Genomic DNA, 20,276 nt, shown 5'->3' on the forward strand with positions numbered 1-20,276 from the left:
GCAACATGTATTATCGTCCATTTAAGCATTGTTGTTGCTTTTGCAACACTTGTTAGTTATAATTGGGGTTCTTTTGTAATGAACCTTACATTTGTATCATAAATCTTCGACCAAAAAAATATTATTTTTTTTATTTATCATAAGCATAGCAAGAGTGTGTCATTCCAATAGAAGCAATATAAATATATTGAACAACATTTTTATGAAAAATAAAAATACCCAAATAATTTTCATCTTAATAATAATAGTTTTTGAGATTCATTTCAATTTTTGTCAATATTAGAATACATTGTTTCTAATTTTCATATCAACTACATGTATACTCAATGTAAACATATTGACATGTTTTCATTCTTACAAAATGATTCAATTAATTTTTCTTTTGCATATAAATGCAATATACAATAATAATGTACAAATAAAAGACCCTATCTCAATTTATAGTGTATCTCCAAGCAACACGTTGCATGTGACATATAAAGCTACTACATGGAAAGAGAGCTTCAACTGGTTGTTGATTTACCTCCATCCATAGATTGGTGATCCTCTACACACTTTCCTATTGGAAGTGGCTATACCTTTCACAAATGTAGCAAATAAAAAGACCTGTGAACATACCATGCCAACCAAAATTTGAGTGTGAGGTATTGATTATGTTACTTGCAACTTACCACACAAACCTAGATATCTTCTAGCTAAGTATGACATTTGGTTACCATACAACCTATCAAGTATTATGGTTTGACAATACATCCAACTTATGTATCACTTTGGTTAAATAATTTTATAAAATACTAAACAAAATTGTGGGTCATTTGTTCACCACTCCTATCTCAACTTGGCTCAACACAATCAAGACAAAACTACTCAATTCACACAAGAAATTAGTAAAACTTAAGTGATGATGATATTGGAATAAAATACATAACCTCACAATAAATCAACCTCTTATCTTTTACAAGAGCAAACACATTCCAACTCCATTTTAAGCATTTTCTACGATCTCAACTATGAACAAAGCACATATTTAACAATTGGTTTGCACTTCTTCAATTTCGTACAAAACAAATATATTTGCATATAGGTGTGTACATAAAGTTCATTCTATACATACACATATACATATTTATATTTATTAAAAAAAAATCAAATTGAATTAACTACTACCATAAATTATATTTGAAGGAATGATGACTTAATAGTAATAACCTTGTATTGACTTACAAAACTATTCATAACATCATTCAATCATTTTGCATGTTTAAAAATTCAAGCATAAAAACTTGTAATTTTTTTTAGCATTCACTAGATATTCAACTCAATCATTCTTATGAGCATGAATTCTATTTTAATCTAATGAGGGTATTCAAGCATATGTAATAATGTGCAAAACTAATGTATTTTTTTGTGTTTGCAAATAATATAAAAAGAGGGTATACTTTGGTTACCAGAATAATCTAAATCTTATTAAGAAAAAAAATATTTTTCAGGTTAATGTAGCAACTAGAATCCACATTTGAATATTGTTAAAGATTCATAATAGTTGGTCATTTATTGATCTTAGTTCATTGGGGTTTAGACAGTATAGAGCAATAAACAATATTAATTATACTAGAAATAAAAAAGGCAAAAATAGTCATTCACACTAGCATAGAGGTTTAAATGGTTCAGCAAGCTACATAACAGAGAATAGGTCATCCATTTTTTGTATTATCCAATGAAGAACAAATTACAATCTCATGACTTTTCACATTTCATAGCCACTTATTTATCAAACTTTTTTGGTGGTTTACAAAGGTCAATTTATTTTACATTTCGTAGCCACTTATTTATCAAGCCTTTCAATAGTTTAAAGAGGTTGGCTGACATACCAAAATAACAATCAACTCCTATAAATTAATAGGTGATTTTTGCTTCTAGGGTGTTGCCCCTATACCCCTATCATGGGCCCCACAAGAGGGGCTCTACCCCCCTTGCACTTCATCGTTAATTCACTTTGGGGGAAATACAACTAACAAAGTCACCAAAATTTAAGCTTGGTAGCGTGATGAATTGTTATGTACCAATACTCTCCCACTTGGAGAGTGATCAAGCTACACACCAAACAATCTTCCACTTGGAGACTAATCTTTGAGTAACAATGTTGCACCTATAGCTCTCGCTAGATTGAAACACCTAGACTTGGTTTGGTTCTCATTTTCACCATTATCATGCTTGACAACTAACAAAAATTGAGTGAAAAACTAGTTTCTCTTGATTTACAGCCTTCAGTTACATATTTGCAGGATTTTGGCTAGGGTGTACCTTTTTTAGCTTCAACTATAAATCTTCTAAAATTAATCACATGAAATGGTATCTTAGTTGTATATTTTTAGTATTACAATGAAGAGTTGATTTCTTTGTAAGATGAATGGCACCTTGACTATTTACTAGCCTATGTCATAGCAACATACTCTTCTTCTATTTTTTAAACTACAACAACCTTTTTCAATCATGAAATCCAACAAACTATTGTTCCACCTATAGTAAACACATATTTAGTGGTGCTCTTTCTACATCAATATCACCTACCAAATCTAAATCAACATATTTGTATAGATTATAGTTGGAGCCTCCGAAATATAATGTTTGATTAGTAGTAGTACCTCTCATATACTTGAGAACCTACTTCACTACATTCTAATGCTATTTTCCAAGATTGTTCATATACCCACTCACAACTCCCACTGCATGTGCAATATCTAGCCTTATACACTCCATGGCATTCATCAAGTTTCCAACAGTTGAAGAGTATGGAACCTTGGAGATGTAGTCCATCTCCCTTCATGTCATAGAACAAATTTCCTCAGTCAATTTAAAAAGGCTAGGAAAAGGTGTTCTAACTAGTTTGGCATCTTGCATTTGAATTCCTTTCGACATCATCTCTATGTACTCACTTTAAGACAATGTTAAATTTCTATCTCTTATTATTCTCATACCAAGGATTTGTTTTACAACACCCAAATCCTTTATTGAAAATTAATTTTCTAATTTCTACTTAAGCTCATTTATATGTTACATATTAGATCCGAAAACAAGCATGTCATCAACTTATAATAACATGATAATATAGCTACCATTATTCCATCTTTTAAAATAAACACAATGATAAGAATGCAATCTATTGTAACCTTTCTCATCCATAAAACTATTAAATTTCAAATACCATTATCGAGGTACTTGTTTTAGGTCATACAAGCTCTTCTTTAATCTCCACACTAAGTCCTCCTTCCCTTAGACCACATATCCTTGTGTTTGTTGCATATAAATATCTTCCTCTAAATATCAATGGAGAAAAGTTGTCTTTACATCTAATTATTCAAAATTCCAAGTATTTTGTAGCCACAAGAATTAAAATAATTCTAATTGAAATCATTGTCACAAAAGGAGAAATATTTCATCGAAATCTACACCTTTCTTCTACGCAAAACCTTTTACCACAAGTCTAGCCTTATATATTTTCTTGCCTCCATGTTCTTCATTTAGCTTATAAACCCATTTGTCTAGTAGTTCTCTTTTACCCTCAGGCAATTGAACCAAGTCCTAAGTTTGGTTTTGTATCAAGGAGTTCATCTCATCTTTTATTCCTTGCTCTTATATTTTTTGGGTCTCTACTTACATTGATTTTATATAAATTTTTATTTCACCAAAATCAGTCAATAATAGATAATATAATGAAGGCAAGTACCATGAAAGGGCTCTACTTATCCTGATAGATCTTCTTGCAGGAGTTTGAGGTACATGTCATTCTTCTGATTGTCGAAAATTTTGAGTTTTTGGCACTGTTGGAACTACTTTTCCAAGGGTTTCATAAAGCATCATGTGTATTATGTTTTTTCCTTTTTCCCATTTCTTTCCCTTAAACTAATCTTTGTACATGACCTTCTCATTGAATATGACATCTCTACTCCTAATGATTTTATGATTTTCATAATCCCATAAATGTTAACCAAAATCATTAACTCCATATCCAATAAAAGTACACTTCTTGTATTTTTCCTAAAGCTTTATTCCATTTTTTATGTCAATATTGGAAAATTCTTATCAACCAAAAGTTTTTAGAAATGATTAGTTTACCTTTTTACCTGTCCATGTCTCCTCTAAAATATCACCGTCTAAGAAACTTGAAGGCCCTCTATTTATTAAGTAAACTTGTATATCAATAGAATCTACCCAAAATTGTAATGACAATCATACGGACAATATCATACTCCTTGCACACTCCATGATCCGTGTATTCATCCTTTCAAACATGCCATTTTCTTGTGGTATTTCTAGAATTATTTTATATCTATAAAGCCCATGTTATGAATAGTAACTAGCAAATTCTTTGTTGTGATATTCACCTCCATTATCTTATCTAATACACTTCAACTTATTTCCTATCTCATTCTCAACCAAAACTTTCATTTCTTAAAATTATCAAATTATACATGTTAGATTTTCTGAGAATGAAGCAACTCATCAATGAAAGTAAAATAATAATCAAATCCACCGATAGATGACACCTGAGCCAATCCTTATACATTTGAATGCCCAAACTCTAACTTTTCCCTCCTTTCCTTCCCACTATGAGAAATATAACTCTCTTTTATTTTCCACAAATGTAATTTTCATAGAAATCCAAATCAACTCATTTTAAACCTAACTTAATAAATTCCTTGAATGGAGAATTTATCTTGTTCTCACTCATATGCCCAAGCCTATTGTGCCATAATGATGTATTTGTTCTTTTGAAAGCTAAGGAAATAGAAAAATCATAATTGTCAATATATAAATACAATGTACCTTTAAACCTTCCATAATTTGTCTATAAACATAACTATGAAACCTCTGCTTCCTAGTCATCCTATTGATATTAATTTTCTTCTTAGTTCAGGAACATTCCTCAGCTCCTTTAATAGCCATTGATTTCTATTTTGTAATTTTATATGCATGTTGCCAAAATCACCTAAATAAACTTGTCCAAAATCACCTTGCACATAGTCTAGAAAATATTTTGTACATGATGTATGAAATGAAGCCCCTAAATATAACACCCAAGAATTGGTAATATTATCTAAAGAATGGATCAAAGCATCTTGAAACACATCAACTTCTACATTTTCTTCCTTGTTGTTTGTTTGTTGTCCATCTCCTTATTTTCCTTTTCAAGACCAACAATCTTTCTTTAGGTGTTCTTTCTTCCCACGATATGGTTAATCCATCCTTTGACCTTACTATACATTTGGATCTTCCCTTTTTATATTTCTCATTGTTTGATAGGCTCTTTCCTCTTTCCCTTTGTCTTCTCTTATTCTCAACAATCAAAGCATTACCTAATGTCTCACTTATGCTTTTCCATTGTATTTTATTGCTAAGGATTTAAAGTGTTAGAACCAAAAACAAAATTACTTAAAACCATGACCATGCTATTCCATCTTTTTGGTAACGAGCACAAAATCAAAAAAGCCAGAACGTCATCATCAAATGTTACTTTACAAAATCTAATTAACTAGCGATCATGTTCAACTTGTTTAAATGATTATCAATAGACACACCTTAATATATATTCATATTAAATATGTCTCATAAGAAACATCTTGTTGGAAGTTGAGGGTTTTTCATACAGTTTACCTAATGTCAACATTAGATCCATCATTTTTTTTGCTTTTGATATATTGAAAGTCATTGATGCTATCAAACACAATCGTATTATTCATTTTGGTTCCCAAATCAACATATCGATCATCTTCATGGATCAATATAACTACACTTCAAATAATTTAAATGGAGAATATAAATATTAATAACATGACTTGGAGGACTAATATTAATTATTATTGTGTCAGTACCAATAATGATAAGACGTATGCCACCTTCTCCCATGCTTTCTAGGTTTTTGGGGCTGCATCCAGAGATTTCTTTCCATTAGCTATTTGCAACTCTCGTGCTTCTAGTTTGAGTTGTGAAATCATGGGAGGTAACAGGCATCACTACGAGCCTAGTAATTGTAAAGAATGGAAACAAGAGGAGTAAATCTGGAGTATCTTGTAGAAGGGCGGGTTAACAAAGTATATGGAAAGACTCCATGAGAGGGATGCTAAAATCACCAATTTTATCAATAATTGGAGGAAGGGCACCCTGAAAAATGGGAGATCAAACTATCACCATCAATGAAGACCTCATTGCTCAGGTGACGAGTCTCTGGAGGGAGGGAAGTAATTTCTACAGAGATAGAAAGCTTAGCAAGGAATCCATCGAGCGATACCCTAAAACTACTGAGGAGAAGAAGCGCCTGGTCAAGCTTAGCAAGACCTACTACCCTCCCAGGGCCTTTGCTAACCCTTGGAGGAAGGTTTTGTTTGCTATCATGTGCTACATCACTCTGGATGGCAGATTCACCAAAATCTATGGCTACCATTTCGTGCTGCTCAACCACTTCAGGTATGAAGATAAAGTTAACATACCCTGTTTCCTTATTTGCTCGGTGAATGCTACCATCAAAGCCCACAGAGAGAACCCTAAGGGTGACATTGCTATGCACTAAGGTCTTATGGTTCTTATCTATGATCACATTTAAGCTAACCAAATCGCCTACCCCCAGCTTTCTGTCTCTGAATCTGAGGAGGAAGGCTCGGAATCAGAACTTTTTGTGAGTGAGGATTCTGTTGGTGATACGAAAAGTGAGACTGGGGAGAGCCTAGAGGACTTTGAGGTTAAGTTGGGTAAGAAAAGAAAATAGGAGATTAGCAAGCCGTCCTCTTCCAAGGGTAAGAAAAAAAGCAAAGAGAAGGTCTTCCAGATTCACTCTTCATCCTCCTCGGAGGTCTCTAGGGACTTTGATAAGGATGACTCTCTGTCCCCACTGAAGAAGAAACCTAAATCTTCTTTTCAAAAAAGGAAAAAGCAAAAAAGGCAGGGCAATTCTGAGTCGGTGACGGAGGACAAAGAGCAGAGCAAGGATTTAGATGCGGACGAAAAAGGTGAGGAGGAGATTACGAGGGATGTCAACCAGAGTGTTGGTGGTGATGCCAAAGGTGGTAAAAACCCCAAAAATGATCAGGCCAAGGTTGGTGAAAAAAGCCCCCCTTTTAACCCTTCTATTGAGGGTTTGAAGGGGTTTGTGGACACCCTCGACTGGCTCATAAGCAGTTAAAAGAAAGTTGTGGAGGAAAATAAGAACCCAAGTCATAGGATTCAAATTCTGGAGACCATTAGCATTGGTGAAGGCAAATCCATGGCTGAGTATGTTGATGATTTGGGAAAGACTGTTTCCAGAGCTGAAGAAATTAGGGACGCCTTCAATCCAAGGTTTGAGCAAGTGGAGAAGGCCCTGGAGGAAATTAAAAATAGTGACACTGTTAGGGACTAGAGAATGGTGGATGTTGATAACAGACTCAACAAAATCGACACCTGTCTCAGAAGCATTGTTGAACAAAGTTACAACATTCTGAAGGCCTCGGGTGACAACACCAAAATCCTGATCAGTAAGCTGGAGAATGAGAAGGGACCCCTGGAATAGGAAACTGACATGGAGGGCGTGAAAGGAGTGCAAGGGCCAAGAACGAGGACCAAAGACAAGAAGAGGGAGAAAAAGCCAAACAAGGAAATTGAAGAGCTCAAAGTTGCCTCAGAGAATTATGCCCTGTTGGTCATCAAGGCTAGTGATCTTCTTAAATCTCTGTAGGTTGTCTAGTTTTTTATTTTCTGGTTTTTACTGCTTTGTTGTTCCTAGCTCTTTGTTGTCTGTTTGGGTTGCTGGCTTTCATGCCAACCTTTTGTATGTTGTCTTTTTGCTAGACTAGTTGTTCTTTGTTGATCTATCTGGTAATCTTTCTGTAAAAGGTTTCGAGTCCTTAAAACCTGCTTTTCCAATTAATAAGAACATATCAATAAATCCTATAGTTATGCCATCTCTTATGCTTAGGTTTAATGTAAGACTTAGCTAATGAAAAAGAGTTCTATACAACACCAATCTCCTCTACACTTTAGGCTCTGGAAAAGCTAAGTGGGTACCCCTTATTTCACATCATCTTCAAATATTTTAAAGCATTAAACAATGATGCTACAACACATAAATAACAAGGTTTGTGTGACTACATTCATAGCTAATACATCCCTTATTTTTCATTTTAACATTGGAATGAAGTGAAGCAAAAAACAAAAACTAAGCTAATAAAATGACTTTCAAATTTAGATTTGAGATGTTTCTAGACAAGTTTTGCACAAAGAACTATACAAGATCAATGTCTTGTCCATTTACAGACTCAACATGAAATAATTATTTAATAACGACATAAACACAAAACTAGCGATCATTGAATCATTGTTGCCTTGCAACAATGAGGCCTCTCATGGACACATAAATAATCTTCTTGGAGATCTTGAAATATAACACAATATCCTTAACATTTAACTGATAGAAAAAATTAGCGTGCCCCTTAAACAAGAGTCATCAAAGAAACGCTTATTGCAACAAATGTGCAACAAAAATCATTTTAATCCATGATTACATTGACTAAAAAGATAATGTATGCATTTAGGAGACATTATTGCATGACATCTCTAATCCTAGTTACAATCTAATCCACTTGGCAATATGAAAACATAGATTACATCATCTTAATTTTGAAACTTGAAGAACACCTAAAACCTAGCAGAGCTACCCTACACAAGAAATTGCAATACTTTGAAAACCCGGGACAAGAACCCTTACAAATGAGAAGAGAATGACTTTTTAAAGAAAATAAGGAAAAACAAGATGCATTCTACAAATGACACATGGCATCACAGTGCCCTTTTATTTTATTTTTATTGGCCTTTCAAATTTCCCTTCTTTTTTGCACTTTCCAAATCTGATTCGATTTTATTTGCACTTGAAATTTTTTCGTTACATCTCTTGCTCTATTTTTACCATATTTTTTTTACCCTTGTGTAAAAAGTCAAGTGACTATTGCATTTGCCCTTGTAGGAGTGAAAATAATAACTTGGGTAAAAATCATTCGATTGATAATTGAAAATTCCATTTGAACTTCACACTTTAATTGTTAAACCTAAAAAATTTCCTCTTCATTTCACCTTTACATTGTAATAGACATTTTACCGAACACAATTTATCTTCATTTCATCTATGCAAACAATGTGACATTTTGTCAAATATTTGGCATGCAGTCTCTCTACCTGTGCATTCTTCCTATATCTAACCTATTCCTACAATTATCCATTTTATTTTGACATGCTAAGCATTTCACATCATTGGTTGAAAGATACATATTCATGTGAAGTATTTGGAATCCCCCTTCACCTACTCTCTAGTTGTGATTTAATATCCAAGCAATAGAAAGATGTTCTTGAACGTGCTTATCATTTTTAACTATATAGGATCATTTGTTAGCTTACTACCACATCACAAATGGTTCCATAAATATTTAAAATTGTTCCAAGCTTGGGACCTACTTTAAGAAGAGTTTTGGATATGGAAAATACCAAATACTGCCTACAAACAACCTTTAAAAAAAGCTCTAATCACAAAAATGTGTTTTATCTCCACTTTTAGCATTGTTTTGAGCCATAATGCATGTTTAAAACAAGGAAAGACTACCCAAAATAGTGCCACTAAAAGTTGCAAGTCGTGAAGAGCATCTATAGGCCAATTTTTAGTTTTCTGGTACCCAAAAATGATTCCAGCAGCACCGAAACTACTACCATATTAGGAGAATAGTCACAAGCAACTTTTGGGAGGTAGAAACAACAATTTTCTGTTACAAAAGAACTAAAAACATCTACACATGAATCAACATTCTCACTTATTCAAAAGAAAAAGAAAATACAAAAAACTTAATTCCACACTAGTAGCTTCAAATGTTATATTTCGCTCAAACTTCAATATTCGTTGGATCCTTTGTTTTCCTCAAGTGAACAAGCCAAACAAGAATCCGATGAAGGTTTCATTTAAATATTTACATTATCATTATTTTGTTGGAACTTGTATGGTTTTTCGAGCTTCTCTTTCCTTTCAGCATGCAAGTGAAATAAAGTTGTTGTGAAGGTTTTAAGAAATGCATGTACAAATTATAAATTATAAAGTTAAATTATAAAGTTGAAACTATTTGTCACCATATTCAAAATTGTCTTAATTTGATTTAAATTTAAAATATATATTAAATACTTGCAGTTTAAACTATAAAGAAATGACAAATTTTTAATTTCTCTTATTGGCTAAACGATGCAATTTCATTGTGGGCAAACAAGATGCCTTGGAGTCACAAAAAATTACGAGGAGACATAATCAATTAACTAAAACATGGGTTTGTTGCCAAAGTTTGCCCAACAAACTAAACTTTTGTACTCCAGATGAAAAAAAGTTTGTTAATATATCATTTGAGCTTGGATCGGAACAAAATTGAAACTAGACACTATTGGATCCAATAGAACAACTAGGTCACCTTTACATTTGTGAAATTTAAAATATTTTTCGGAAAGCTAATCTAGCCAAGTTGTAGTCACAAATGCATTAAATAGCATGTCAAAACTTGTCCAAGAGTTACAAAATTGAATATTATTACTCTCATTTGACCCAAAAAAAACACCAAAGGATTTCGCATGATGATGCACCTAGGTTGCAAAATTTTAATTGTTGAAGTAGGCAACTTGAGTGGATTCAACAAAGTGTGTACATTGACTTGCTTCATGATCTTGGCAACCTTGGGCACTGCAAACATGTCAATTTCTCTATTCTATTTTTATTGTGAGTATGCCTAATAGTTATAAAAAATCATTAACAAAAAAAATGAATTTAACTAGGTTATGTCCTTCCCATGAACACTTTTATCAAAAGTTGGTCTTATTTTGGGAAATTGAAAATTTCATGAATGGATCTAAAGAGCTCTGATATACCTTGCCAAGACCACAAGGATTACAAAAATCAAAGATCATAGCAAAAATTTATGAGCTCAAAAGTAGAAAATAAAGATTTAAATTTAATTGAGAATAATAGGAACCGGTAGAAAAATCTATGAAAAAATCTTATACCATTGGATTAGTCTTGGAACCACCTTTTTGACAATATCTTGTTTGCCTAATTTCAATGCCATATGCAAAATTTATGTCTGATTTTCCTAAATAGGTTGAAACATCCAATAGGATGCCTAAATAGAATATTCATCTCAAAGAAATATTATCTTAATGTCTAGCAACCAAATATTCTTTGGGTCATTGTGTTAGCATTGGCATATATCTATGTGGATGAAATTCTTGTTAAATGTGTCCACCAAAAAATTGCCCAAAAAAAGTCAACGACTTAGATTTTGGCAAATTAATAGTCAGTTCTTAGGGTTGTTTTGCCACTTTGGATGCATTAGTGAGGTCCATTTTTCTCTATAATGCACCAATTTATTGCCTAAAGCTGAAATTACCTTGAATCTCATGTGCTCAGAGAAACACCCAAAAAGTCAACTACTTGATACAAAATGACAGTCAATTTATGTCTTTTTAGCTATTGAAAATGTGATGGTGGGGTATCTTTTGCTCCAAAGTGAACGGAAACATTGTTCACTTCTAGATTCCACAAAAAGGAGAGTTGTACAATCTAGATTTGGTGATTTTGTGAATATTTTTGAGGAAAAAAACCCTAAAAGATTGTAAAGGGGTTTGTTGAATCCATGTTGATATCGTATTAAAGTTTGCAACACAAGCACCTACAATAACAAATAAAAAACACGAACACCTTCCACAAAAAAGAGCAACAAGAAATATTTTCTATATGCCTCAAAAGCAAAGAGTATAAATAGAATGAAAAAAAACATAAAGACTTGCTTTATAGAAAAAATAATGAAAACCTAATATATAATTATGGAACTAAAAATAGCTCCAAGAAGTGCTAAGTAAACTTAAGCTAAAAAAAAGTGTGGTTCTCTAAATATAAAATTCGTCAACATCATTATCATTTCTTATACTTGAGTGAAATTTCTCAACACAATTGGTTATTTTCCTAAGTTCATATTATTCTAGGTGTGGAGGATCCATTTAGCCATTCTCACTAATGTATCTACCATATGTAATTTGGTTGATTTGTGAATGAACATGCATATTATGATTTCTTTCTTTACATATAATACACATTTACAAGTTAAAAATTACATCAATATATAGCATCATAAATTGTCATCAGGCCAATTTACACCTCATGTTTGGGCCTCTACTTTAGTGTGTCTTATCTTTATCATCTTTCTAGGTCCGTTTTGTGCCTATTCTCTAGCTTTGAGGCACCCATTAGTGGGTCCCATGGTTAGGTAACCCTCCCCCTTAAGCCTTATCTTGGTCTTGTATGCAAAATGACCATGACGCCTAGTGCCATAGCCCCTATCAATGGGGTCCAAATTTAAATTGGGTCAATTGATCCCCGTTGCTTTGCATGACCGTTGAAGGTCAGCCTAATCACTAATTTACCTGAATACCCCTATATAAAGATATTTTATCAACCTAATTTTATCCAAGCAATCTATCAATTCTAAGGAATCAATTCATATAACTTGTGCATCCATGAAGCATCCATCATTAGGCATTTTTAGAGATCTTCAAGGCTACATATTCATCATTCAACCATTGTGAGAAAAATTACATCATTCCTATGCAATCATGTGTGTATGACTATGGTTTTGTCATGACAATGCCATTCCATACAACATATGTGATAATTCAAAGAACAAAGCATCATCATCAACAATTGCAGATCTGAGGGATATATTTCCAGTATTTATTTCATTATTTACATTTATTCATTCAAGGTTAATTCCTAAATCAGAGTTGACTTAAGTAAACCCTTATTCCCAACAATTTTCCCCTTCTTTTTGTGTATATAATAAATAGGTACAGAGCTCCATTCAAGACGATTGACAGGATTTGCAAAGACGAACAGGTTCACCTTTAAATGGCGATAAATTTGGAGGACCAAGGCGACCGACAACACAATTCTGAAAAATCAAGCCAAACTTCTAAGAATAGATCTGAATCATCCTCTTTTGTTCACATCTAGGTTGGTGACTCGGTATGATGACTATAGCTCACTTTTTATGCCCGATCTCTTCAATATTCACCCATTTACCCTAATTTCAGTATTTTCACAATTCAACTTAGAAAGAGGGAATCAAAACCCTAGTCTAGGTGGAACCTAATCAATATTTCAGAGGTTTTTCCCTAGAGGTATTAAGCCTATATCTATTAGGTTTATCCTTCTTTCAATGTGATGGTCTTCTAAGAAAAATTAGTGGTTTTATTATCTTAATTGGTGAAAGTTTGGTGAACCCAACTCCTTACACCACTATTTCTAATTTGTGTTCTCATATTTGATTTGTGAGTATTTTAATTTTTAAATTTTCACTTAGATTATATTTTTAATCAAATTACATAAATTTAGAGGTTAAATTCATAGAAACCCTAGTTTATTTTGGTTAATTTGGTTTGTGGGCTGCATAACTTATAACTTTTTCAGATTTGATCTTAGGCATTCATAATGACACTTAATATATCTCATATGATTACATTGATTTTCACTTATATATTTATCATAATCATGTGTTGGATAATGGTTTCTTTCACTTTACATTGCTTCTTTTCAGTCATAGCACTTTGGCATACTGCATTTTTAGATTTTTCAAAATGCTTTGTATTAATCGATTAAATCTTAAAGTTTTTTTCCATGATGCATGTGTTATTTTATAGTGATATTTTTAGGAAAATGCATTACATTTGTAGATCATATAAAATCTTTTGTAGATCACAATCCTAGAGATGCTAGTGAAAAACCTCACACTTATACCTCTCCTAAGGTATATGATGTCAATGAAGAAAGATATAATACTCCTATCAATGATATATCTAATGGAGAGAAAGAATTGAAGAGAAAAATGGCACCGTCTTCTTCTCATACACATACCTTATCACAAGGGGGGCAAGGTCAAAATATTGGAGTTTTAATCTCTCTAGATCCCCCTTATTCCCCTAAATCCTATCTTAAGCATGAAAACGTTTGTAGAGAAGATGATATCATGCATTTCATTCATGATCTATCTCCCCACATAACATTAAGCAAATATGAGGCCTTAGATGATAAGTATCTTCCTTCCCAACCTATCAAAAAGGATATAAATGACAATAGAAAGGAGAATTTTCCTATAAAGGATATTCCTTCTTCACCTACTTATGCCTTTGTTCCTTCTAGATATACTTTTACACTAATTTTTTTAAATAAATTCATTATAATACTCCTTCTCAATTAAAACATTCTTATAGGAGTGGTTGTAACATAATATCCAAACAAGGTTTTAGAGGACAGGGACTTGGAAATTTTGAACAAGGAATCAAAGTCCCTATAAACCCTCCTACACAAACTATTACCGAAGGGCTAGTACATCATCATTATTCACCTATGGATGATCTCCTTAGAATTAAAAACTTTAAGGATTATCTTGCAAGACATAGAACCTATCGTCCATCTAAGGGTTCTTCTTCTTCAAACACTCATTTTCTTCATATCATCAAAATCATGACCATAATGCTAATGATTGTTTGGATTTTCAACAAACTATGCAAGAACTAGTTGATAATGGAACTATTAAAATCATAGATGACAATCCATCTTCTTCTAACAAACCTTGTCCTGCATCACAAGAGACAAGACCTAATATCATTGATGACCAAGAGAAATTAGATATTATAATCTTTCGGAGATTAAAGTATGATAAGAATGTTATCTTTCCTCTCATTAAAATCAGTCACAGTCATAAGCATACAAAAGGTGATGAGCATTTCCTTTTTCTTCGAAGTTATTCTCATTCTCTTGGAAAATGTAAAGCATTTAAAATATTTGTTCAAGACCTATATAATAGGGCTCGTATAGCTCTTACAATTGGTCTTTGACTCTTCCTTGGTGAAGAGGTAGTGCCTTAGCACTCCATTCACCCTCCATGTTTCTCCTCACCCTATGACACTAGTAGTTAACTTAATTGGGGGCTCTTTGTAATAAGGAGTGATGCTTTTTCAATTACAATCATATTGGGGTAGAAACATAATTCATTCTTTCCTCTATTCTTAGGGGGCAAGAATATTATCCTATTTTATTCTATCCATCTAGAGTTTCACTATTTCCTTTAGGATACTTTGATGTCCTTTCTTTCATGAAATGATATGTCTCTTATGATTAATCTCTCCTTGGGAGAGTATGTGATCCTTCATCTAATTCTCTATTTCTCTCTTTAAAGACTACCTCTTCTTTAGAGTTGCATTTTGCATATATTGATGTCTTTTCTTGCATTGAATATTCCTTCATGTGAGTACATTGTGCATTTCCTTATGTAAAATATCTCCTTAGAGGTTGTGTAATTCTTCTCATTGTCCTTACACTAGGGGGGCATTGATTTCTCTCCTATCCTTTCTAAGGATCCACTTTTCCTTTATTGAGTGGTGTTTTCTTATGATTTGATGTTATTCCTTGTGTGAATTTGTGATATCTCTTTTTAAACTATCCTATCCTTGCTTGTAAGAGTATTGCCTCTTTAGTTTGGATTTAATAACATTTTTTCCTAAAGGATATCTCCTTTTGAAGGTGGGTATCCTTGTTTCTAGCTTCCTTAAGAAATCAAAATAGGCCTATGTTGATATCTTATGGGAGGGAATACATATTTCCCTCTTTGTACTATATTATACTATATTTTTGCATGTCTTAAACGGGGTGTTCATTCTCGAAACAAGACAAAACAAACTCTTACATGAGATGCATCGTGTCTAAAATTAGACACAACATTTATATGTCTTATACGGGGTGTACATTCCCGAAACTAGAGCAAGAAAACCCTTACACAACATATCCTCAAAACTGGGCATATATTTATCTTAGACGGGGTTATACATTCTTGAAACTAGAGAGAAAACAAACTCGTATGATATATTCTTGATACTAGACACACATTTGCATTTTGATTTCATGTCTTACATAGGTTGTTGCATGCTCTAAACTAGAGAAAACAAACTCTTATATGGGATGTTTAACACCTGAAACCAGACACCACTTGCACACACAATAGGATGAGTGAAAATAGAAAAACACAACTAGACTATTCCTACTCTCCTCCCCAACATTAATCACCTAGAAAAACATAACTAGAATGTGTATCCATGTCTTCTCTCACTCTTCTTCTTCTCATGGATCACCTAGAAAAATACTTCTATAAAATATATCCATGCTTCCCCCTTTCTTCTTATGAGCTCATAGCTTTATTATTTGTAGTTCATGGATGATGTGTGCTCTTTCTCTTTTTATGTGATCGCTTGTGTTCTTGAGATGGCATTTTCAAGAGTGATATTAGTGGTTGAGACATTTTGATATCGAGGTCTCTTCGGCTAGTTTACTTGTCTTATTTTTGGTTTTTAGCTTTTGCATGTTGTATGTCTTTTGCTTTTTTGTATTTATTTGCCTTTGTCTGTCTTTTTTGGTTGTATTGTTTTGTGTACCCTTGCATGTGATTGAGTGAGTTAAGATCCTAAGATTGGGGGCCTTGTTCCTCTAAATTAGTGATGTCTTATACTCCTTGTGATTGTGCTCCTAATTGCTCCTCTCTTTTATCTTTCATGTACTTTATCATGAGTATTTGTGTAGGCTCACGCTCCCATTAAAGAGGGGACTAAATGTAGCATCATAAATTGTCACCAAGCCAATTTACACCTCATGCTTGTCCCCCTACTTTAGCATGTCCTATCTTTATCATCTTTCTAAGTTTGTTTTGTGCCTATTCTCCAGCTTTGAGGCCATGAACATTCATTGGTGGGTCCCATGGTGAGGTAACCCTCCCCCCAGGCCTTATCTTGGTCTTGTATGAAAAATGACCATGACACCCAACGCCCTGGTGGTCCCTCTCAATGGGGCCCAAATTTAAATTGAGGCAGGCGTCATATTTTCCCAATGGGAATTGATCCTTGTAACTCCGGATGACCATTGGAGGTCAACCTAATTGATAATTTAATTGGATTCCCCTATATTAAGACATTTTATCACCCTAATTTCATCCAAGCAATCTATCAATTCTCAGCAATCGATTCCTATCACTTGTGAATTCGTGGAGCATCCATCACTAGGTATTTTCAAAGATCTTCAAGGCAACATATTCATCATTCAACCATTGTGGAGAAAAATTACATCATTCCTATGCAAGCATGTGTGTATGATTAAAGTGTTTTCATGTTCATGTCATTTCATACAACATATATGATTACATTCAAAGAACAAAGCATCATCATCAGAAATTGCAAATGTAAGGTATATCTTTCTATTATTTATTTTAGTATTTGCATTTATTCATTCAAGGTTAATTCCTAAACCAGGGTTTGACTTAGGCAAACCCCTATTCCCAATAATTTTCCCCTTCTTTATGTGTGTAGTAAATGTGTATAGAGTTATGTTTGAGAGGATTGACAGGATTCATAGAGACAAACAAGTTCACATTTTGATGGCAAGAAATTAGGAGGACCGAGACAACTAGCAACACAGTTCCAAAAAATTAGGCCAAACTTCTAGGAACAAGTTTGAATCATCCTCTTCTACTCAGATCTAGGTTGGTGGCTTTGTACGATGATTGTAGCTCATTCATGCTCTACCTATTCAATATTCACCCATTTACCCTAATTTTAGCATTTTCACAATTTAACTTAGAAAGAGGGAATCAATACCCTAACCTAGGTGGAACCTAATCAATATTCCATAGCTTTTTCCCTAGAGGGATCAAGCCTAGATCTATTAGGTCCCTCCCTCTTTCAATGTGATGGTCTTTTAAGAAAAAATAGTGGTTTTGTTACCTTAATTGGTTAAACCCTAATTTTTTCCATTACACTATCTTATAACACACACACACACACATAGTTCATGGACTAGTTGAACTCCTCATCGTATTTTGAATTATCATAATGCATTAATTATTGTGTTTGGTTTTAAGTACCATCCACTAGGTTGTTATTTGTCATTTCTTGATTTGCTACATACTACAACAAGCAATACTTTTCTCTTTTTTGGTAAGCATAATACAAATTAATTGTCTTTTAATTCTATTGATTTACAATTTCAATATGAGAGGGTTGGTTATTAGGAATATTTGGGAGCAGTTTATAATTTGTAAATAAAATGTAAGCTTGTATCATTAAGACACTATTAAAATATGTATAGAGATAAATAATATATTTTTTACTATTTATTAGTGATGGTCCAAAAACAATAGGTGTTAAACACAACATTATACTCAAGCTTAGAAACACAAGTTCCTAATTGAGTAGTTATCCAAAACCCCACTATCTTGGCTTATTTATCTTATCAATTCAAGGACGTACAACTTGAAATGGGACAACAAAATATATGCACCAAGAGTTTTAAGGAACAAGTCTATCCTATTCTAAACAAATGAAAATGTTCAATAATTCTTCGTAAGGAAATAACTTACCTAAATATTATAACTCAGGAAAACTATGCCGACTTTTATCAACAAAATATAAGCTCTTATAGCCTATGCATAAATAACTGTTCAATTTTGTCGGGGCTACAAGAACAAACACAGATTATCAATCTAGTGGCTACAGGAGCAAATAGCGAACAACTTACCAGAATAGAATTAAATTACTTTGAAAAATAAAGTGCAATAAAAAAAATGTACATAATCCTCACCAAGTGGGCCCTCTTGAGTGAGTCTCCTAAATTAGAAGTTATAGAAGAAGTTAATTATGAAAATCACATAGCTATATCAAAACACCATAAACTTATTCAAGATAGTGAATTTGCTTCTTAGTCAGAATCAAATCGGTAGCATAACATAGTCTAATATAAACTAACTAAACTCAGAAACTTTAGAAGCATTTATATAACATTCATCCTTACAATAGTCTAATAGAAACTAACTAAACTAAGAAACTTTAGAAGGATTTATATAACATTAAACCTTGCAGTAGTTTTCCACAATAGCCGCTCCACTTCTAATATCTAGGTGGAGGCTTTCATTTAGAATATAAAGTCTAAGAGACCTAAGAAAAATAAGACTTTGTTTCGTCCTTGAAAATTTGTAAATCTTCCCTAGATTTGCTCTAACATACAACATGGTTATTTAACAAAATCATTAATAGAACATTATTGTTCTTAAAGGATCCTTAATGACTTCAAACAATTAGTGCCTAAGTTGTAACAACCTTTGACCCTTTCATACCTTGTTGTCCTTTCCTGTCCACGTTGTCATGTTGTTGATAATAAATCCCTGTTTCATCACAAAATGTCTTCCATGTGACTGCAGCACCAAGGTTAGCACAAGTACTTCTATTCACATTTCATGACCATTTATTGCAACACATTTATCATCATACAAATATAAAGTAAATACTTATATTTGCATTCATAAGGTTCACTGTTTTGTCATAATGAAGGTTTTAAACTATAGACAACATGACCGTCATATAGGCTCAAAAAGTCAGTCAAAACGTAATATAAAATTCTAACAATAGGTATATAAGAGTCATAAGCATGATAAATTGACTGCAAATACAGACATAAACTAGGGCTCATCAATTAGATCAAAATATATCAAGGAAGTAGGAAGGTATTCGCAATTGCTCTAAATTGAGAACTATATTTCACATTATTAAGATCTACTATAAACTCATTCTCCTTATATAAATTTGAAATGAAACTAAAAGGATTCAAGTATTACAAGATTATTGGTTAATTTGTAAGCAAAATTTAAACATTAAAAATTTGGTAGTTAGTCCACTAAAAAGGTAGCTTGTAAAAGTAAATTGTATAATTTATTTAAACATTTTGAGGTTTCAATTTAAGAATACCTTTAACTATATTAATTTTAATAGTTTCTTAGAAATTGTTATTGTTGAAAGAAAGTTGACTTTACAAATAAAAAGAAGAGAAGGTAGTGAGAAGCAAATGACAAGTTAAAATAAATAATATTTTTTATAGTTTGAACATGTTATTGTTGGAAACTTGAGTTATTATGTTGTCATTGATGTCAATCTATCGTGTGTTGTAGATGAGGTGTTGTGTTGTCATTAATGTCACTATGTGTTGCAGATGGTTTGGAAAAGTATGGTTTGATGTTGTTGGGTGGTTGGGTAATGACATTGAGCAAGTATGAGGTGTTTTTAGATTTTGTAGGAAAATATTCAATAGGCAAGAAACAATATTTATGTAGGAAAGAGTATTTAATGTCCCAATGGAAGAATTC

Source organism: Cryptomeria japonica, chromosome 11 (assembly GCF_030272615.1).
Source record: "Cryptomeria japonica chromosome 11, Sugi_1.0, whole genome shotgun sequence".
NCBI classification, from domain to species: domain Eukaryota; kingdom Viridiplantae; phylum Streptophyta; class Pinopsida; order Cupressales; family Cupressaceae; genus Cryptomeria; species Cryptomeria japonica.